The sequence below is a fragment of the Nesoenas mayeri genome (genome assembly GCF_963082525.1).
Source record: "Nesoenas mayeri genome assembly, chromosome: 3".
In the NCBI taxonomy this organism is placed as follows: Eukaryota; Metazoa; Chordata; class Aves; order Columbiformes; family Columbidae; genus Nesoenas; species Nesoenas mayeri.
The window spans coordinates 91,337,187-91,351,871 of NC_137544.1; the positions used below are offsets into that span (position 1 = coordinate 91,337,187).

Here is a 14,685-nt window from a genome sequence, read left to right on the forward strand (position 1 = left end):
CTATTTTCTACCCAAATAAACCACCTGTATTGGTGAAAATAGGGCTGCAAAATTCCTCTGGAACTCACTACCAACAAGTATTTCCAAACATCAATTAAATATAGCCTCAAAAAGACAGCTTACATTACGCCATTTTTTTCCCGTTCTTAGAATCCTGCTCAAAACTAGTCACAAAAAAGCCAAACGGCACTGATGGAAAAAATACAAGAGTGACCAATAGATGTGGGAAAGGGATGAACCAAACAATGCACAAAAGCAGGAAGATTTCAGACCACTTAAGAGTTAGCCCCTGGAAGCTGGCTTCCAGACCTAGTCCTGGAAACAAGTATATAATTAACTAACAAGAAGCCAGTTTTGCCTGAGTTATATATATTTCTATAGTCTACAGAAGAACTATATGTTTTTTCCAAAACAATGTGCCATACTAAATCCAAGTCCAAACCTTAATCTAAAATACAAGAAGATGACCAGTGCTTTTTCAGACATAAAGCACTCTACTGTTCTGGACTTCAAGGCCCCTAATCTCATTTATTCTGTTTACAACTGTTAGACAAATATTAAAATTAAAACCTTGTTCAATATGGTGGTGGTCAGTCATCCACATAAGCAGCTCTGAGCTATACTTGAGTGTGGTTACTTGATAGTTTTGAATTTTAGTCACATTCTTCCTGACAAAAACAATAAAAATCCTTCAACAGATGCTTCACTCCCAAAGGAGTTTGAGAGAACAAAACCATGTCATATGCATATAACGACTAACAGTTCTACTGTCAAAAATGCTAAATCCTCTAACAGATGCTTCAGACCCCAAGGAATTTGAGAGAACAAAACCGTATCATCTGCACATGAGAATTGACACTGGTCAATCCAGACTCCTGAGGCAAAGCAGTTTTCTCACTTCTTCTAGCACAACTGTATCAGCAATGTAAAAACTAACCCAGATTTTTTCTTTTTAGTTCCAGTAAAGGGAAACTGTAGATCAGCAGATCAATCTGAAAGAGCCCTTGTATTTATTCAAACAAATTTTGTTAGAATACAGTTCAATGGCCAATAAAAATACCTCTAGGATATGGACTACCGTGTCGATTTACTGAATTCACAAAAGAATTAAATGAGACATGAAAGTACCATAGAAGACCATAAGAGAAGTTACTTTGGAATTGTCATACTAGAGGAATAATTGCTCGGTTATCTTCACAATAAAGAACAACAACAACAACAAAATCATCCTCAAAGTGAATAGGAACTAGAAACTCAGTATTTCTACCAATTTTGCCAGGGCACAATCTCAAACATTCTCTTCTAAAGATAACTAGGTCATCAAAAGAAACCAACAACCATAATGCTGTAATCCAAGAAGGGACAGAATTTTGCTAATAGCCAAACCAGGCTACAAACTAATAAAGTCAGCAAATACTAACAGGCAAGTGTTGCACTCCTGAAATACGGTAATGGGATATAACACAAGAGTAGACCAGACCATCAAAAAGTACACCTAGTAAAAAACCCGTTAAGCCAATACATACTGCTCAGCAAAGAACACGAACACATACATGATATCCTCCCCCAGTGTCAGTACTTTGCAGTTCAGGGTCTTAAACCCAGAAGTAGTACCTATGCATTCACTAAAATTACATTAAGAGAAATTTTAATTTCTTAATCTAAATTATTACGTATAATTTGTCTTATATTGGTAAGAACCAGAGGCCTTGTTGTCAAATTCTTGCTCCCATAAATAAGGCACACAGATCTTTAGGACAACAATTAAAAGAAACATTTTTAGCAGACAAAACTATATACGCTTTTAAAGATAAATCTGATCTGATATTGAAACTTAAAACTCAGTTTATACCCAAATTTACCCAGCACTGTGACAATCCACATTAATGCCTTGACTTACTATAAATAAATAAATAAAAAAAAGTCAAAATTAAAGCAGATCGTGCTTGTTGCCAAAGTTTTAAAGAATGTCAAATGGACAACACAACACCATCGTGCCCCTGCACCCCCTTACCCACCCCAGACCACCCTCCTAGGCCAGCTCCAGCACTCAGAGTTGGCCTCCCACAACAAGCTACCACCAACTATCCAGAAAAAGAAAGGAGCATGAGTAACTCTCTTTGCTCAAAGCAAGATCATCCATTAAATGAACTGGTTGAATAAAAATTGAGAAACTGTGTCCGAGAATCTCAGGACTCCAAGTACGTAACATCACAGGTACAATCTAGGACAGGTCAGACAGAAGCTTTATTAACTAGGATCACAATGACAGAACATCTCCTGGTTCTCTGCCAAGTGATCAGAGTCCCAGCCTATATATTAATGCTATTTGAGAAAAAGGTGATGAAAAGCAATAATTTAAATGTTGACAAAGCCAGGTACCCATCCCTGGGAGGGATCAACTCCTGAAGTCTCTTGCTAACAGCCACAATTCTAAAAAGGACCAAGCAGTAAATAACGTGACAGCATGGAGAGATGTCTCTTGGTGGAGCCCATAGGAGTGGCACAACCACCCGCTATTACGTTATCCTAGCTCAAAAGTGGAGAGTTGAAAACAATAACAGACCGCCAGGTTTTAGTTGAAAGGAACGTTCTTTTAGTGAAGATAACCTCTTAACCAAAGATCTCAATCTTCAGTATTAATAATTTTACCACCAAACTGTTTGGCAGCTTAAAAATACATGGCTATTTTCCTTTCCAAAGCCAAGAGCAAGACTTATGAATGAGAAATGAGATCTACCAAGTTTAAAAGACTGCAAGACAAGTGTATAGAAATTAACTTACTGAGCAAATTTTAAATTAAAAAAAAAAAAAAGTTTTTTGATAAAAATGCTGGGTTTACTACTCATACAGCTTATCTGAGGCAATAAACTACAAACCAATTTCATAATGCTATTTTATATTTAATTGAATTCTACTTGCTATCCAAGTGAGGTTTAACATATGTTTTTTAAAAAAGTGTGGAATTCACCATTCCCCAACAGAAATGTGAAAATTCAAGATCTAAGAAAGCAAAGCATCAACTAAGCAGTATGTGTTTAACCAAAGCTACCACACAAAGATTCCAGTCAACTGAAGATTAAAGATAATTTGCAGTCTAAAATTCATTCACTTTATCCATACGCTACTTCAAAAGAATAAGAGACCTCTTACTGCACTAGTGGAATGATTAAAATACTTCCTTCTTCACAGAGGCCAAACATAAAAGCTCTCCAAAACCAAATTTTAGTAATGGGTACTTTTTCCATAAGCAAGACAGTCAATAAATTAGACTCCACTGCACAGGTCTCACTGCAAAACCAAAAACCAGAGGCAAGTACATAGTTACACATAAAAGCAGATGTATCTTAGCAGACAGAATTCAAGGTACGAGAAGTTAGAGACATCTTGCAGATGGAAGTCTGGTGTCCAAGTTCTCTTCAAGAAACAGGGTACTTGCAGGTCTGCCCTATTCAACATGTACATCCTCAGCTAGTAAAGTTCCATAAAGAAAATTACATCAAACTAGAAACTGGCATAAGTAATCACTACAACCTAAGTTTCTGCTATTAAAGGCCAAATATTCTAAGAGATTATCTTGATCAGTTTTATCACAGTCTTGATCAAGCCTAATTAATTCAACTGCAGTCCCTGAGTCTCTACTAGCTTCATGGAAATATGCAAAAAGTGCCAAGTGCCAGAGCTTTTTATCCCAGAATCACAATTCTTAATCCTATGATTGACACTTGGGTCTTGTGCAATGAGGCCCAAATTATTTCATCTGGATGCTAGGCTGACTTTTGAATTACTGTTAAAATTCACTCTGGTGAGGAGGAGCAAAAACGTTATCAGATTTAGTATTGCTGGAAAACTATTTTTGGTTGCTTCTACTATACTAAAAATTTTAAACAATCTTCCACATTCCACCTCTGTAAATATACGCCAATGAGAAATCACTGAAACACTTCCAAACACTGGAAAAGCTGTTGCTTATAAGAAACTGGTGTTCACCGTAAGCATTGCAACACGTATTGCAATACAACGATATTCTAAGAATACTTCATGCATCTTCAACAATTAGGAGAATATTTACTATAAAAACCTTGAGTTTACAAAGAGAATTTAATACACTCATTGAATTTTTTCTTATTCTGCTGCACCAAGGAGAAAAGCAAATTCCTGACCTCTTTGATTCTTCAACTACTGTAGAGACTTGAACTTTCACAAGAAAGGACTACTGGTTAAAATACTTCAGCTGACAACACAGTACATAATCAAGTAGTACACAGCCAGCCAGGAACACACCGTATATGGCTACATAAAGAAAATTCTTCGGGCTCCTCAAGAAGTATTACTTATCTGGGCAGCCTCCATCTCCCCCTCCTCCTTATCCCAATCTTTCAAAGATAGGCTTTAAATGTTTTGCAGCTGTCCAACATTAAGGCTGAAAAATTCAACAACCGTGGCTGTGTAAAAGCACAGGTGAAAAGTAACTACCACGTTACCCAGGAATTCAGGACCAGGTACAGACCTTAGAAGAGGTTCCTGACTTCCAACATCTTCAACAAAATCTGGATAAGGTTCCAAGAGCAAATAAACTTATAAAATTACTCTTTCTCCTTTTCAGATGATTCTTCAAATGAGTTTCTACCATATAAACTAGTGCAGACTATGTCTAACTACATTGAGCTTTAGCCAACCTCTCTCACAGCCAAAAATATCAACCACCACCACTGCACACATTTTCTTACTGAGATTTTCAGAAGGTCTGCATAATCTTATAACCATGAAGTTAGTGAGCCATTTCATATTTCCTGAAACTAAACTGCACATTAGATGATTCACCAATTAGTGTATTCATGAAGCTTTAAAAAGCAATCAAAATTTCATTTTTGTTGAAAAATCTAACAGAGATGTCCAGCTGTATGCACGGAGAGAGCATGTGGGCTTTTCTCCTTTATTTAACTTAACTAACAGCTACGTTAGCTGGTGAAAAATATTCAGTGTGTCAGAGTTAATTTATAGAGCTGACAAAGTATAAGGGCTCCAGAAGGTATAGCATACATTTACTAAACTTTAAATACAGCATTTTAACTAGATACAGCTCAAAGATTAAAAGAAGCTGTCCAACAACCAAACCACACAAATACATATTGTTTCAGAGCACTTATTCAATGGAGCAATTGCGTGTTTGTTTCAAACTAATGCATAGGGTAATAGTATAAGAAAAACTGATAATCCCAAACCCTGTCAGTCAAAATGCATCTTGTTTAAACTAGGTAGACACCTTCAGAAGACAGCAGGCATCTCAACACAGTGCAGGCCATGATCAGATGGAGGGGAGGAACCACACATTGCTCAACACAACCCAGCCTTGTGGCCTTAATGAAGCCTTGAGGCATAAATGCCACAACATAAACACTAAGTGCTAATTTCCCCTTAAGGTTGAAGAAACTACTCAGCATATCTCTTGGGAAAACAAGAGGTAAGGAAATCAGCAGAAAACAGACAGCTACTCAAGAATTACTTAACTAGCCAGCCTATTCCAATATTTTGGAATAGGAATCAATATTTTACGCGATTATGGTGAAGTTTTTACATCAAAAGTTCTTGCTTTCATTCTACACAGTCAGGAATGTACATTTCCGTGAAGATTACATTTGTTTTCCCTAGTTATAGCAGTAAATGAAGCATCACCACTTTAAAAAAATCTTAAGAATAAATAAAACTACTGTATGAAAGTTACATGAAGTCATCTGAATCTCCATGAAGTGTCTACCATAAAAATCAAGCTATTTAGCAGCAGGCTATCACAGGACAAGGTAATTTGCAACTATTAACAGCTATCACCACTATCCTTTGATTAGATTAAAATATGTCTCCTACTTAACATTAAACATGATGAATGAGACCAAGGCAATGCATGTTATACCATCTTGGGTTGTTAGTCATCAGGGAAACGTGAATTGCCACATCGAATTTGATGTAACAGTAACCTCTTTAGAACCTTGCCACAGAGTGACAGGTTTCACATGTTTCAAAGAAGACTTAAATCAACCAAAAAACCCCCATCTTAATAGAACACAGGTGATTTCTAATTCCTTCCATGTGCTCTTTCTTTCTTAGATATATCTGCCATCATTAAAAGACCAGCAGAAGAGGAATTCTAGATATTCCTCCAAGGACTGACCAGCCGTTTTTCCATTGCTCTCAGACATATGAAGCCATGTCAAGCTATTGCATGCTGCCCAGCTGTCTGAGTTCACTTGCTGGTTGTATGGCCAATGCAATTCTGAAACCAGAGTAAATGCAAGACATTTAGATCAACTGGAAAATCAGAACAGATTTGAGCAGCTCAGTCCACCTGGTCTCAATATTGTTTTGTTTTCCCTTTTTTTGTCATTTGCTTTGGACTGACAAAGAGCGCACCCCAAGAGTGTAACTAATTCCCTCTACCATAGTTGCTATTAGTGTACAAAATCCACAAAAATTACATCTGGTCTGACAGACACCCTACTTCTAAGGTTATTCCTTTGATACCAGGCCCATTTGAATATCTTGGTTTACAGCCTGACAACTGAATGTATCAGGAGGTTGTTAACTTGGAAATTTGCCTTCTTTCAGTATCTCACTGTAGCAACCTCATCAGCCAGCTGGAGATATTCAAGGTAATGAGGGTCATGTTCAGGCTGAGGGCAGCAGGAAGCCTTTAATGGCACAAACCTCTACAAAGTGAGCTCCTGAGGTATGTGAACCACACCTGAAGTTTTCTATGGATGTAGCACAATTTAACTACAAAATTGCCCTAACGTCATCTGTGTGCACAATGGCCCATGAGGGATTTGAACTCAAAAGTTATGAGATCTAAGTAAGACAAATGGCTCCATGATCACTACCTTAGTGACACAACCCCAACTTCCCTTCCTGAAATGGACTTACAAAAGGACATTCCATCCTCAATAATTCATCAGACTCAAAACTTCTGGCACCCATCAATTACTATGTCAGTGTTGCACAAATACACTTCGTGGGGAGGAACAGGACTAAAAAGTCTCTTTTGTAAGAGTAGCATATCTTGCCATAACATCTCTAAACTGAAGCTAACCAGGTTTACACAAAAGGGAACTGGAAATTACACCTTTATTGTATAATCCCATAATAAAAATAAAAGCACTTCTAGAAAGGCTTATTAAGGCACCAATTCTGTAAAGACATTTACAGCAACTGAACATCCTCCTTCCAGTACTGGGTCCTAACTCATACGATATTAACAGGACTATTAAAGTGAAACTACTCTAAAGCTACATTATAACACATTTGAAGCCTAGTAAAATATTTACTCTAGTACTTGTAGCCACAGAAGGGTCTTTTTTGCCATTCACCCAAAAGGGAAAAAAAAAAAAGTGTAACTGCTCATCTCTAATAGAATTTTAAGTTTAAAAAATAATTACACAAAAGACATTAAAATACAGTAAAAACTCCAGAAAACAGAACACCCAATTGTATTTGAATCATTTGAAGTACTTATGTAGCCACGAAAACAGTTTAATGTTCTGCACAACGTTTTAAAGCCAGAAAAAAAAACTCTTAAAATTTTCACTCTCATCTTGATATCCAATGCACATAATTATTTCACCTGTCTTCTAAAGGAGACAGATCAACTTAAAATTAAGTCCAGTCAACCTCTGTGCAAATTATGAAACATTTATTTTTAAATAAGCCTATAAAAATGCAGACTTTAGCAGTACTTTCCATTCATATGATCTCCCTGCAAACCATTGACTTGGGCCACATCTATCCCCAAAATATTTTGTTACAGGAGTATACTGCACCCACAAAAGCACTCCTGAAGGTGTTGCAATTTATGTGAGAAAAGCCATACCTTTACCAAACTCATAAACCACACTGGAATTAGCTTCAGTGGAAAAGTGCTGTTTGTTGTAAGAGAGTATTTGCATGGCATGGTCAGGGATCACACCTCACATGATGGGATACTGTACCCCATATGATGATTATCTGGTTAGCCTAAAATATATACCTTACAGCCATAGAAACATTGCAGAAAGCTTCAACAAGCTTTGGAGGGGACAGGAGGAAAATAAAAAAAAAAAGAAAGAGCAGTATTCTGTAAGTATTCAGGGAATGAAAGCACACCTATTGTACATGCAGTGTTCACAAGAATACATGATCAGATGATACAAACCTGATGAAACAAACATATCAGAGACAGAAATGTATTCTACAGGATTAAGCTATTGTGATTCAGTGCAAGTATAGAATTACAAAGTTAACAACGGCAGAAATAACACGATTTACTGCTTCTACAATTCCAAGAAACCATTCATAACTTTGAATTAGATGCAAATAGAGAGGACTTCCAAACTTTCACGAGTGCTCAGGAGGGACACAGTCTGAGGTTCAACGCACCCTTCGCGGAAGGGGTTAACTGCAGGTTGTTTAGTGGCAATTTTGCAAAGGTGATTTCCACAGGGACAAACAGGCGTGCGAACTCCGCTCCCGCGGACCGCCGGCCGACCCCCGCGCTCCCGCACCGGCTGCACGGCCCCTCCGGCAGCCCCAGGGCGCAGCACCCGGCGCGGGGCAGCCCCGACCGGCTGCCCGCGGGTGCTGACACCGGATCCGGGCCGAGGCAGCTTCCACCCCCAGCCCCGGGCTTCGCCGCTAACCCAGTCCCGGCTCCCCCGCCTCTCTCAGGAGGGTGGCCGGCCCCAGCAGAGCTGCCCTCCCGCTGTCCCCCCTCCCCCGCCCCGGGGCGGCCTTCTCCCCCCGGGCACTCCGCCGCGCCCCGGCCCGGCCGAGCCCTCCCCCTCGCACTCGCCCGGCCCTTTCCCCGGCTCCCTCGGGCGCTAGCTGCCCGCGGCAGCTCCCCGCCTCCCTCACGGAGCCACGGCCTCGGCGGGCAGCAGCGAGGCTGGGACCGCGGCGGGGGGCGAGCGGCGCAGGTCCCGTCCGCCAACCCCGAGCCCCGACCGGGAGGCACCTACCGCTGCGCCGCGGCGGGGACAGCGACCCCTCAGCGCCGTCCCGGCGGCCCCACCGGCCGCAGCATCCTCCGCCGCCCCGCCCGGGCCCGCCGCCTGCCGCTCGGCGCGGACGGAGCGACCAGCGGAGCCCCCTCCCCGGCCCCCCTCCGCCGAATGGAAAATAGTTCTCCGGGCCCTGGAGCGGAGAAAGCGCGAGCGACACCTCGCTGGCCAATGAGAGCAGGGCTGGCCCCCCGCAGCGCCAATGGGAGCGGCAGGCTGGCTGAGGCGGGGCATCTCCCAGCCTACCGGCCCGCCGCGTTCCCACTGACCCGCTAGGCTGTCTCCGACTGGAGTCCATTGACGACCATCTTGGAGTCGGGCACGATGCCCAATCTGGGAAGGGGCTCTCCGGCGGCCATTTTGGGTTCGGGCGAGGGGCGTCGGGCCGGGGCTGGGTCACGTGGCGGGGGCCGACGGGAGAGAGCGGCGGGGAGCGGCGGCCGCTGGGCCGGGCCGGGCCGGGCCGGGGGGCGGGGGCTCCGCTGCGACCGGCCCCGCCCCGCCGGGGCTGCCGGCAGCACGCAGAGGCCGGGTCGACGTTCACCCGTGACACTCGGCGTCAGAGCAGAAACAGCGGTGGCCGACCCCGGCGCTTCTCCGTGCAGCGGAGGTGGAGAGATGCCCCGCGGGAGCCGGTGCAGACGTGCCCGGCCGCCCTGGCCTTGCGGGGGGACAGCCGCAGGGAGACAGGGCCCAGCCCGGCCTCTGGAATGCCAGCCAGCCCGGGCCCGGCTCTGCTCCCCCCCGCCGCTCAGCGGGTGTCCAGAGGGGCTCGGAGCTGCTCCCCAGCGTGTCTGAGTGCGGGATTTGTCCGGTCTGAAGAGAGGGCTGCCCGGGGGACAGAGCTGCTCGTGTAGGCGCCGCCTGCAGCTGCTGCCCTGCCATCCTGTTTGCAGAAGTGAAACGGTTCCTTGTAAGCGGAAGGGACGCTAAATGCTTAGAAATTGAGACTCTTGGAAGAACAAACTGTTGGAAGGGAATAACACCCGGTTCAAAACAGTTTTCTTTTGCTCTCCTCCATATAACGGGGAGCAAACTCATTGCTTGGCTGAGGTACAAATGAAGTACATTTCATAGACTCATTGCGTGTCCTGAGTATGAAGGGACCCACAAGGATCATCAAGTCGAACTTCTGTCCCTGCACAGAACAACGCCACAGTTCACACCATGTGTCTGAGGGCTTGTCCAATCTCTTCTTGAACACTGTCAGGCTTGGGGCCGTGACACCTCCCTGGGGAGCCTGTTCCAGTGTCCACCACCCTCTGAGGGAAGAACCTTTTCCCAATGTCCATCCTAAACCTCCCCTGGCACATCTTCCTGACATTCTCTTGGGTTCTGTCATTGGTCGCTAAAGAGATCAGCTCTTGTCCCTCCTCCGCCCCTTGTGAGGAAGCTGTAGCCACCATGTGGTCTCCCCTGAGTCTCCTCCAAGCTGAACAAACCCAGTGATTTTAGCTGCTCCTCATAGGGCTTCCCCTCCAAACCCTTCACCAACTTTGTAGCCCTCTTCTGGACACTCTCCAGTAGCTTTACATCCTTTTTTATCTTGTGGTGCCCAGCACTGCACACAGTGCTCCAGGTGAGGCTGCAGGAGTCACTCGTTCCTGCACCAGTGCAAAAAGGCAAGCTGCTATTCCAGGTAACAGAGGGCATGTCTTCTTTCTGTATCTACACACTGGGACACTACAGTACAGAGGGTGGACAGTTAGATGAGAAAAAAATTGTTAGATTGTCAGGCTTGGCAGGTAAGGGTCATCGGGTTGTCCTCTACTGGAAGCCAGTAGCAAACAAAGTACAGCAGGGGCCTGTTCTGTTTGACATCTTTCTCAGTGACTTTTGCAGAGGAGAAGGAGTGTATGCTCATCAAATTTGCAGAGGATGCTGAAGTGGGGGAGTGGAAATGCAGGAGGACAGAGCTGCAATTCAAAGGGATCTAGGCTGGCTGGAGAAATGGCCTGTCAGGAAGTCTATGAAATTTGGCAAAGACAAATGTGAGAAAATTCAACAAGGCCAGCACCTGGGAAGGAAGAGCATTCTGCAACAGTACAGGCTGGGGACTGCTGGGCTGGGGAGCAGCTTTGCAGGAAAGGACGTGGAGTCATGCTAGCCACAAGCCAGCAGTGTGTCCTGGAAGCAAAGGAGACCAAGAGCATCCAGAAATAGAGCCAGTAGCCCAAGAAAAGGGATTATCTGTTTCTGCTCAGCCACATATATGTGTGTCCAGTTTTGGGTCCCCAAATGCTAGGAAAACCTCAACAAACTGTAGCGAGTTCAGTGGAGGCCACCAAGTTGTCCAGGAGAAGCTGCAGCACTTACTCTGTGAGGATGGACTGATAGGCCAGGCCTCATTCAGCTTGGAGAAGAAATAGATTCAGAATACTTCTGCATACAGAACACAGCCTAGCATATACATTGCCAGCAAAAAAATCCAAAGATGAAGTAATAAACTGTGTAAGCAATCCTGCATCTTGGAAGAGGATGAAAAATATAATGAAACATACATAATTGATGTTAGTTGCATTCAAAATGATACTGATGAGGCCAATGTGTGAATTTATGTTTCTAGAACAGAGTAGCACTCATGAAGGATTCATGTGCACCCAGCATAGATGCAGCTAAATTGCCACTTGGTAGTCGTACATAAACAGCGCAAGAAAAAAAATGAGCTAACAAGTAGTAACAACAGACAAAATAAACATAGAGCCAGCATAGCTAGGATCTAGCTAGTCTAACAGTTCCACAAGGGGAAATGCAAAGTCCTGCACCTGGGGAGCAACAGCCCCATGCGCCCATACACACTGGGGACTGACTGGAAAGTGGCTTTGCAGAGAGGGATCTGAGGGTCACCAAGTTGAACGTGAGCCAGTGATGTGCCCTTGCTGTGGAGAAGGCTAAGGGTATCCTGGGCTGCACCAGAAGAACTGTTGCCAGCAGGTCGAGGGACAAGATATTTCCCCTGACTCAGGCCTGGTGAGGCCATACCTGGAGTGCTGTGTCCAGTCCTGGGCTCTCCAGTTCAGGAGAGGTACAGAGCTACTAGAGAGAGTCCAGTGGAGGGTCAGGAAGGTGATTAGGGGACTGGAGTGTCTCTTCTATGAGGAGAGGGTGGAAGAGCTAGGACTGTAGCTTGGAGAAGGCTCCAGGGATGTCATCAATGTATATAAATATCTGAAGAGAGGATGTAAAGAGAACAGAGCCAGGCCCTTTACAGGGTTGCCCAGTGACAGGACCAGAGGCAATGTGCATGAACTGAAGCAAAGGATGTTCTGCCTGAACATCAGGAAACACTTCTCACGGTGAGGGTGACCAAGCACTGGAGAGATTGTGGAGTCTCCATCCTTGGAGATATTTCAGAGCCATCTGGATGTGGTCCTGGGCAGCCAGCTCTAGCTGATCCTGCATGAATAGGGGAGGTTTGACAAGATGACCTCCAGAGGTCCCTTCCAACCTCTACCATTCTGTGACTCTGTAACATTTAATGTCACTACATCATCTGAGAGCTTTTGCTTCAAAAGCATCACTTATCTTTGTGCTGATTTTGGCTGGGATAGAGTTAATTTTCTTTGTAGTAACTAGAATGGGGCTATGTTTTGGGCTTGTGCTGATAACACGGGGCTGTTTTAGTTACTGCTGAGCTGTGCTTACACAGAGTCAAGGCCTTTTCTGCTCCTCGCACCAACCCAGCAGTGAGTGGGCTGGGGGTGCACAAGAAGTTGGGAGGGGACATAGCCAGGACAGCTGACCCCAGTGGGCCAAAGGGATATTCCATACCATATGACATCATGTTCTGCATATAAAGCTGAAGGAAGAAGAAGGAAAGGAGTTACAGCATTTGTCTTCCCAAATAACCATGACAGGTGATGGAGCCCAGCTTTCCTGGAGATGTCTGAACAGCTGCCTGCCCATGGGAAGCAGTGAATTAATACCTTGTTTTGCTTTGCTTGTGCGCATGGCTTTTGCTTTACCTATTAAAGTGCCTTTATCTCAACCCATGAGTTTTCTCACTTTTACCCTTTCAATTCTCTCTCTCATCCCACCAGAGGGTTGTGAGGGGAGCGGAACGAGTTGTCAGCTGGAGTTAAGCTATAACAATCTTTTCTGCAATTACCCAGTAGTGACTCCACATGTATAAAAGTTCTCTAAGACAATTTTAACTTCAACTTGTAGGCTGCTGCCCTTTTTAATTACTTCTGTAGCAAACTAGCATTCATTTTTCATGTCTAGTATGTAGTAAATATTTTTATGCTAGATACTTACAGACTTCTCAGAAGTATAAAGTTTTAGTAACATAAACCCCCAGATGTGCTATATCTGTTCTTATCATAGAATAAATTCTCTTGATGTTACCATTTTTGTCAGGACTAAGGTTGAACAACAGTCACCTTCATCAAATGAAAACACCTGCCATTCTGGTCTGCTACTTGGGCAAAGAACTAGTAACTGAATAGGGGGAAAAAAAACAACTGCTTTGTTCTTACTACCATATGATTTGTTTTAGGGATCTGATGATAGGATAGAGGAAAAGAAAGAAAATAGGCTGCTACTTATGGAATCATAGAACCATTTAGGTTGGAAAAGACCTTAGGCTACATCTACATGTCTTGCTATAATAGCAGAAGAGCCCAGCAGGATGGAGACTGTGTGACTTCTGGTTATCGTCTCCAGGCTTCACCAGCCTGATCCACACAGCTATGGGATCTACTTAGGTTTTGCAAGGGACCAGCACTGAGACCTCAAAGCATGATGCTGCTTGCTGTGGTACTTCTGTACTTATGTGTTGGTAAGGACATCTTAAAGTGCTGTATCAGTAAGACTCAGAAGGATATGAGAAAGGCACAGGCAATTGCAGATGCTCCAGACTATGAGGCTGCAATGATTCTATTAAAGCAAATCAGATCACCTCCTTTCTCAGGATGTGCACACACCCTTGAATGCAAAGCAGTTCTCTGGGGAAACATCTGGGCAATCCCTTTTATCAGAAGGCAATTCATTTTCCCAGTGGAGGGCAATGATCCATTCATTGTAGGAGGACAAGGGGACACTGTGAGGAAACAGGGCTTAGAAGGTGATCAGAGGCTGGAAACAGAGCAGGCTGCTACCTCCCACATTGGCCTCCTTTCATCTTTCGATGTTTATTTCCTGGGCGTGCCGCCAGCTCCTGCGTGTGCTGCCAACAACGCAGCACAGCACTGCTGGGCATGGCGTGCACCGTGCCCTGCGCCTGCCGCTCCTGGGGGACGCTGCCCACTTCCTGTGCCATCAGCCACAGTGCCTGCTTCCCCGGCCCTGAGCTGCCACACTGACAGCGTTTGCCCAGCCCAGCTTTGCTGCATCGTTGCTTCTCAGTGTGTCCCTGACTGATCCTGGTTCTGCATGAAAAATTGCCTGACTCTGGCAAGCTCTGTGGCTCGGGCTCCAAGCACTCTGTCTCACTGCCTTCTCCAGAGTTTATCCTCTCTGCAGCCTGGAGCAATTCTGAGCAAACAAACGCAGACAGAGACCTTAAATAAAACTTTTTAATTCCAAGCAGAACTTCAGAAAGTTTGATGAAGTTAGTCAAGGCACATGTTCTCCCCTCACTCCTAGCAGCAGCATCAAACCTCTGTTAGTGTGTCAGGAGCTGTAAAATCAAATTGTAGTTGAGCACAGCAAAATAGTG

The 14,685-nt window shown here is 44.3% G+C and overlaps 1 protein-coding gene across 1 annotated transcript in view; it reads right to left on the reverse strand.

The window, feature by feature from the left end:
• The window catches only part of SOCS5 (suppressor of cytokine signaling 5), a 28,777-nt gene extending 19,579 nt beyond the window's left edge, over positions 1-9,198 (reverse strand). Inside the window, exon 1 of the mRNA XM_080340897.1 lies at positions 8,985-9,198. The gene's annotated coding sequence lies outside the window, so the exon portion shown is untranslated. The remainder of the gene's footprint in view (positions 1-8,984) is intronic.
• Between the last annotated feature and the right edge of the window lie 5,487 nt (positions 9,199-14,685).